Genomic DNA, 8,587 nt, shown 5'->3' on the forward strand with positions numbered 1-8,587 from the left:
GTCCCTCTAGGATTTTCCAGGTGTATATAATCATGTATCTCTCCCGCCTGCATTCCAGGGAGTACAGGTTTAGGAACCTCAAGCGCTCCCAGTAATTGAGGTGTTTTATCTCCGTTATGCGCGCCGTGAAGGTTCTCTGTACATTTTCTAGGTCAGCAATTTCACCTGCCTTGAAAGGTGCTGTCAGTGTGCAGCAATATTCCAGCCTAGTAGCAACTAACCAGTATTATAATGGTACTTAGTGGAGTGGAGTGACTTTCATTAGTTTCTTTTTTCTTGAAATACTAGACGTATACTGTAAATTTCATATAACCTGTAGTTACCAGTGGTCGCAATATACACAACGAGAAGCAGTTATTACTACAGAAAAAGCGTCCTTCCTCCAAAATTTCCACCAGTTAACTATAGTGATAATATAGCATTTATTGTGGTGGAGACGAAAAAAAAAATAGAAAAGTTAGATACAGCGATTGATAAACAAGGGTTGAGGCTCGACCATTCGTTATTGTAGGAGCTGCCAGAAATCACCTGTTCTTCAACACGCAAGTTATACTTTTGTATCAATCAAATCACATATTACTCGGGTAGATAATTTCCAGTAGATCCTTCATGTGCTAGCCCAAATCACCGACCAGTATGTTTTAAATAAGTGACCCACTGATCAGATCAGATCGACTGGTCCGAACCCTCGACTGGTCCGGACCCTTGACTGGTCCGAACCCTTGACTGGTCCAAACCCTTGACTGGTTTCAAACGGATTCGTTGGACAATAAAGCAGACTGTAAACGGATGGGGTTGTAGAGCCCTTATCAAACACAAACAAGAAATATAAATCAGGAATGTACACGGTAAGCTGTCCAATATACAAGTACAGTTAGAAATAGAAATACAAATAGCTAGAGCTTCATTTAAGGAGGTTTTTAATAGAATATTCAAGAGGTTGCTAGTAGAATTACAGTAAATCAACCATTCAAATCATCATGAAGCTGTGTGTAGTCTGCAATAAATCAAACAAACGGGCTTCCACATGGATAAATTGTCATTTTTGTGCAAAATTGGTGTCACGCCCCTTGTGCAGATATCCAAGAACTATCTACAAGCAGTATTAAAACAGGGAAGTGTTTTTGGGTATGCCCAAATGAGATAAATCTGTGGACTAAAATCACAAGGGTATTAAAAGAGGATAATATCAAAGCTGCTTTCATAGAAAAATTGGAAGCTTTCTACAACAGATGGGAACATAAAAAGTCTGGGCTGAATGGTACTGCCCTTGATACTGGCCATGTAGTCAGAAACTGTAAGGCTGGAGGTGATGTCCTGGTAGTCAGTAAATGTGGGGCTGATAGCGCTGTCCTGGGAGACAGTAATGGTGAAGCTGGAGGTGCTGTCCTGGGAGACAGTAATGGTGAAGCTGGAGGTGCTGTCCTGGGAGACAGTAATGGTGAAGCTGGAGATTTTGTCCAGGTAGTCGGGAATTATACACAGGAAGGAATACATATAAATGACCTCATAGGGGACAGGAGCCGTAGTAGGGAAACAAGTGTAGTCAAAGATAAGATAAAACCAATATTGCAAACTAGAAATACCACAGGAAATAGCAAACAAGAGGACTCCACTAGCAATAGTGAGGATATATTACCAAAAACAACTGGTGGGAGCTCCATTGTTGGTGCTAGGGAGGATAGGAATAAGACAGGGAAACATGCACCAACAGGGAATACAGTCACAGAAACCCAAGGCAAACGGAAATCAAGCCTGTGCACATACTATGCACTTGGTATCTGCAGGCATGGGAAATCTGGAAAAACAGATGGGACGTGCAACTATGACCACCCTAGAAAATGCCATGCCCATATGACAACCGGAAAATGCAAACTCCCTTCCTGTAAGCTTTTTCTCCCTGAACTGTGTACCTCTTCAGTACAGGAAAGACTGTGCTTTAACTTAAATTGCCAGGCACACCATCTAAAGGGGACAAAAAGATACAAAACATCCAGGCCTTGGGAAAACCTGGGTAGCCACAGCCACTCAAGAGGGAGAGGTTTTTTAGTGCCAGGAAGGAAAAAAAAACTGGCAGGAAATGGCAGAAATCGTACACCAAATCCAGTCATTCCTGGAGTGGAACCACAGTCGATGGCCTCCACTCCAAACCAACAGATACAGATACTAATGCCGGAAAAAAAATCCCCCCCCAGTACCAACAATACCACCAGTCCGATGACATTCTTCTTTGCAAATATACAGGGTCTAAAGCCAGCAACAAACAACAAAATACCTTTCATCCGTGGACTGCTTGCAGAGGCAAAGGCAATGTTCGCGGCTTTCACTGAGACCCACATAAAGGATCACTTGGACAACGAAATATGGATCCCAGGTTACAACCTGGGGGTGGGGGGTTGGCCTGTACATTGCAGAGTCACTTGTTTGCACAAAACTGCTTAATGCCTCAAATGATGTAGTGGAAGTTTTAGCAGTAAAGGTCGAGAACCAAAACCTAGTCATTGTGGTAGTCTACAAGCCTCTGGATGCAGCATCCCAGAAATTCCAGGAACAGCTGTTAAAAATTGACCACTGTCTGGAAAATCTTCCAGCTCCTGCACCCAGCATCTTGCTCCTGGGGGATTTCAACTTAAGGCACCTAAAATGGAGGAATATAGCAAATAATATTGTTACAGTAATAACACCAGAAGGCAGCTCTGATGAAAACTCACACTCACACGAGCTTTTAAATCTCTGCACAAAATTCAATTTAAACCAGCAAATAATAGAGCCTACTAGACTGGAGAATACACTAGACCTTCACACTACCTCTACCTCACACTCACCACACATCCACAACCACATTTCGTTTAATTTGTGGTAATGATTTAATTTTTTTTACAAGATTATTTATAAATAGTTACGACTGTTTTGATTTGTATGAAAGGTGTAGGATGAAACAAAACCTAAATTTCCGTAGAGCTGTGAAGATAATAAATTTGTTATTTCTTGTCTGTTTCCACACAAAAATATACAACATATTCATACTCACCACATTATTGTACACACAAATACTTTACCTCAGCGGGTGTACTACTTGTACAGTAGCCACGGCAGTTTTAACGGTTTCCTTCCATCAGGACTGGAATGGTAGAGGTAGGATCTCATATATACTTTATTACAGGGCTGACGTAGCCAGGTGGGTGGGGGAGGACCCGCTAGGTGTCTGCCGACTCATTCTTTACAACCATAAATAAGCGAGTACTATCTCCCAGTAAGGCTAAATGTGCAATGGTTATAACATTGCAAAAAACATCACATTGGATATGAAAACTAACGCCCCCGGGTGGGCTCGAACCACCAACCTTTCGGTTAACAGCCGAACGCGCTAACCAATTGTGCCACGGAGGCTCGACGCTTACTGCTGTGTGGAGGCTAAATATTTTTTTTAAACATTTAATTTTTTTTAAATATAATTTATATATAAATATTGTAAATATAATGGTTATCATAAGGAAGCGCTAAAGCCGTAGATGCTATACAGCGAGTGGGAAATAAAAACCAACCAGCTTAGGTACAAGGAGGGAAAGAAGTGGATCAATAACTTTGGATCCCCTGAAGAGTTTTTAAGGAATACATTTTTTTTGTGGTATAGCATCTCGGTTGATAATTTAAAACCAAATATCAGAGAGGAAAATAAAAGAAAAAAGGAAAAATATTGAAGTTTCTGCCTAGGCTGTAGGAGTAATTTACTTCCTGTATCACATCAATTTTTTTGGGTTGTTCTATGTAATTTACACAAGTTACTATGTATGATAACTGTACTTATACGTACTTGTACCTAAATAAACTTACATTAGGAATGAAGATGACTTTCGTCTGAGTTAATCTAGGAGTCTAGGATACAGCATTTTCCTAGTTTATAATCTAGTTTAGGTTTAGGTGTGGGCGTTCTTTTTTAAACCCTTTCTCTAAGATGGGAATAGTTATTTTGTAAGAAACCTGTAAATATATATCAACGGTGAGGAAAAAAATGATGTAAAAGAGCCAAGTTCGCCTATATTGGCGAGGCTGCTACATGTACGTCGCCCACTCACAGGCGCGATCCCACTACTGCTCGACACGGGTGCTTTAGGTTGCTGGGTTTCCCCCCCTGACCCGGTTCACACCTTAGACAACCTGGACACCCATGACTTCCCACGGATGACCATATTGATGCCGAGCTTAGTGCGGACACCCACTCAACATGGCGTGTCCTCCAACAGTGATCCTCACCTCAAGCCACCAACCCCAGCCGGTATCATGGCATTCGGAAATTAATTTTATGAACCGTGTAAGATAAGAAGCAAATTGCAGAAAGATGTAAAATGAGTTAAATGAAAGCAATATAGTTATAATTAAATAACTTAAGAGTGGAAAACAACTTTCAGTAAGCCCCCGCCCAGTGGCGTGCAGAGGTCTGATGATGCCCCAAAAACTCGAGTATAAGGCCTAGTACTGAGAAATATTTTGAGAAACTTGCGATTGAAAATGCGATTGTAAGCATTAATCTGTATGAAACACAGCGTCGGAAAGACATCCCTCCCATACTGCAGTACACATTCCAGAGCATCTTTAGGATCAAGGTGAATTCTATTCCCTCCAGCTCGAAGGAGAATCACAAAATCAATAATTTCGTCATATAACTGAATGGCTGTCACATCATTATCATAATAATTTGCAAAGTCTGAACATCCCTTTTTTAATTTCTCTCTTTCTTGTTCATCTTCAATTAGGTGGCACCATTTTCTCTGGACAGAAAGGGTACACCATGTACAAGAATAAAGGGCTAACCACTGCCTCTTTAGTGCGCTCAACCTCTAAAAATTGATTTATCACCTCTGAAATTTCAAAATCACTATCTTATTTTCCCCTAATTGGATCCCCCTCCCTACTTGGATGCCCGGGGCCACCGCCCCTTCGGCCCCCTCCTCTGCACGCCACTGTTACGGGGGAGCGTTAACTCCGTAGGGAGCATACAGTGCCTGGGGGAAATGGAGTATAAGCCCAATTCTTTACATCAAAAGCCCTTCACCAGCATTGGGTAACCTCCCTTGAGGGAAGGGGGAACTGTCAGGAAAATAACAGGCAGTTTCTGAAATTTATATATATATATATATATATATATATATATATATATATATATATATATATATATATATATATATATATATATATATATATATATATATATATATATATATATATATATAAAAGCGCTATATTTTGACTGCAGTGAACGGCCCATCCAAAATTCTACAAACATCCCCTAGGCCTTGGGGCTACCGACCACCATTCACATCCCTCAGGACCAATGACGTGGGGCGCACTTTGCCTTCAGTCATAGCAACGACAACTCGTCCAAAGTGTTGCCCGCACCTGGGCTTGATCATTAGGGTATCAGCCCACGGCCTAATGCAGGGACGACCATGGATCCTTTGACGTTGCATGTCAGGCGGAGAGTACCTGCGGACTACCCTGTATCGATTGTATTGACATCAGATCAGTTGATTTTGTGCACGTTGCTAGCCCTGTGGCAGGGAACCTGGCGAGCCCTCATCCATCAAACTGTCGAGCCCATCTGGCCCGGTCTGGCTTCGGCAGATGAGATTGATGCAGCTTCAATCGTGCAACAGTTGGTATTGTGTGTTAAACTTCTTGAGAATCAATATAATTTCAAGTCCAATCTTCAGCATCACGAGAAAAATTATGCAGTATCCGAATATTTTGTTGGTGATAATGAAATTATTTGTTCTGGGTGTTGATGTTGCCAGGGATGGTAACTGCTATGAATATAGTGATGGTATGAGTATAGTGGTGCCTATGATAGTTAAGTACTGTAACGCTGGTGATATGGGACAGTGGTGATACCAACTGCCATAATAAGGGTTTATGCAGCCTTGAGAAACTAAGGAATAATTAAAAATTAGAGGACGTATGGACGAGGTAAACAGCGTCTGTTTACTATTAGCTAAATTTTACTCACATTCTGAGAACTTAGTGCTAGCCCAGTAAGTCATAATTACTTATTCTATGTCATCACTGAAGGTTCTTGACTCTTATAATGACTCCAACAACATGCTCATTGGAGAAGCCAGGTATAGATACTCAAAAATCCTGGAAAAAATAATTAATGTACAATTGCTGTGGATCCCATCACACATTGGATTACTCCTTCGTGATAAAGTTGATATGTTAGCCAAGAAGAGTATCCTGAAGGAGAATGTAGAATATAACTTTGGTATATCTGTGTCTAGCATTAGGAATAATATTAAGAGAGAAGTAAATAATGAAAATGATTGTTATAGGAATGCAGTTAGAAGCCTGAGTAGATCCATAACCCACTATGATAGCACGAACGTAGATAAGTATGTTTATGGAGCAACTTGTAATGTGAACAGGCTGACTGATGTTATAGTGGCCAGGCTTAGCCTAGGTTACAAGTACTTCTGGCAGTTTGGGAGACACACAGATGATGATCAAACTAAATGTAAATTATGTGATCAGGCATATGGTCACTGTCTTGAATCCTATGTGCTTAATTGTCCACTTATTGAGGAATACAGAGACAGACAGTATAATAACCTATGTGACATGTCAAGATATCTTATTAATGAAAATAAGATACCAAATATACTAAGCAAATTTCCTTATAACAGATAAGTGAACTGTAGACATATATGTAGATATAAACCCATATGTACACCTGTTAACCCTTTTGGGGCCTAGTTCCTAGGCCTTTTGTGTATCCATATGTTCTTGCGCTACCGTCCACAGGATGGATATGGGGTGCACAATAATCTAGCCACTTGGGTGGCAAAATCTAGAAAAAAAAAATCCAGTAATTCTATAGTGGAGCAAAACTTTTAAACATTGTCCTTAGCTGGAATGCTACTTAGAATAAAAAAATGCATCCCATCCCGAATTTCACCACAAAAAAACCCACTGAAGTCTGAAGTGGCTGCAGGAGAGGACAGTCCCTGTACGAATTCCATTCCCCAAATTACCCTCATGTTGCAAGTAACCTTAATTCTGCTAATTGTTTTTTTCTATATTAATACACATGGACCTTCCATCTTGTACACTGCTGCAGGGTGCTGAGTTGTGGTCCACCTGAACTTAAGCTAACACCGTTATTTTTCCTGCCTGTACGTAAACTAGTTAGTTAGTTTAATATGTTTATTATGCACCCCATACCCATCCTGTGGGCGGTAGTCAAAAGATTACAGAGGTACATAATTGGTCCAGGGACTGGGCCTCAAAGTTTTGATAGCTGAGCAAGTTACAGAGGTAATGAATTCACAATTTACAAAGGTAATGAACTCACAATTTACAAAGGTAATGAACTCCAGGTAGGTCTAGTCACAATCATGACAAGTTACAAAGGTATTTACAGATTACAGAGGTACACAATGGGTCCAGGGACCGGGCTCCAAAGTTTTGATGGCTGAACTAGGTACAAGGTAATGAACTCACAAGTTACAAAGGTAATGAACTCACAAGTTACAAAGGTAATGAACTCACAAGTTACAAAGGTAATGAATACTGTAAGAATGGTTACTTGCGTTTATACATGGCTACAATCATGAACAAATTTTAGAGTAATGAGCAATTCACACTTCCACACCCGGTCACAACTGTAGTGAGTTATTGGTGCAAATATTGATTGTTGAGTCACACACACACACACACACACACACACACACACACACACACACACACACACACACACACACACACACACACACACACACACATAAACACACACACACACACACACACACATACACAAACTCATACACACACACACATACACACACACACACACACACACACACACACACACACACAGAGTATAGGCTAGGTGGCCAAAGACTGCAAACCTCACTCAAGGAGAAAGATCTTGGGGTGAGTATAACACCGAGCATGTCTCCGGAAGCACACATCAATCAGATAACTGCTGCAGCATATGGGCGCCTGGCAAACCTGAGAACAGCATTCCGACACCTTAGTAAGGAATCATTCAAGACACTGTACACCGTGTATGTCAGGCCCATACTGGAGTATGCAGCACCTGTTTGGAACCCGCACTTGATAAAGCACGTCAAGAAACTAGAGAAAGTACAAAGGTTTGCAACAAGGTTAGTTCCAGAGCTAAGGGGAATGTCCTATGAAGAAAGATTAAGGGAAATCGGCCTGACGACACTGGAGGACAGGAGGGTCAGGGGAGACATGATAACGACATATAAAATACTGCGTGGAATAGACAAGGTGGACAAGGACAGGATGTTCCAGGGAGGGGACACAGAAACAAGAGGCCACAATTGGAAGTTGAAGACACAAATGAGTCAGAGAGATAGTAGGAAGTATTTCTTCAGTCACAGAGTTGTAAGGCAGTGGAATAGCCTAGAAAATGACGTAGTGGAGGCAGGAACCATACACAGTTTTAAGACGAGGTTTGATAAAGCTCATGGAGCGGGGAGAGAGAGGGCCTAGTAGCAACCGGTGAAGAGGCGGGGCCAGGAGCTAGGACTCGACCCCTGCAACCACAAATAGGTGAGTACAAATA

At 41.2% G+C, this 8,587-nt stretch overlaps 1 non-coding gene across 1 annotated transcript; it reads right to left on the reverse strand.

The window, feature by feature from the left end:
- Nucleotides 1-3,316: 3,316 nt before the first annotated feature.
- Nucleotides 3,317-3,390, reverse strand: TRNAN-GUU (transfer RNA asparagine (anticodon GUU)). The gene has a single exon. It is a non-coding gene; the product is annotated as a tRNA-Asn (tRNA).
- Nucleotides 3,391-8,587: the final 5,197 nt, after the last annotated feature.

The sequence above is a fragment of the Cherax quadricarinatus genome, chromosome 57 (assembly GCF_038502225.1).
Source record: "Cherax quadricarinatus isolate ZL_2023a chromosome 57, ASM3850222v1, whole genome shotgun sequence".
NCBI lineage: Eukaryota > Metazoa > Arthropoda > Malacostraca > Decapoda > Parastacidae > Cherax > Cherax quadricarinatus.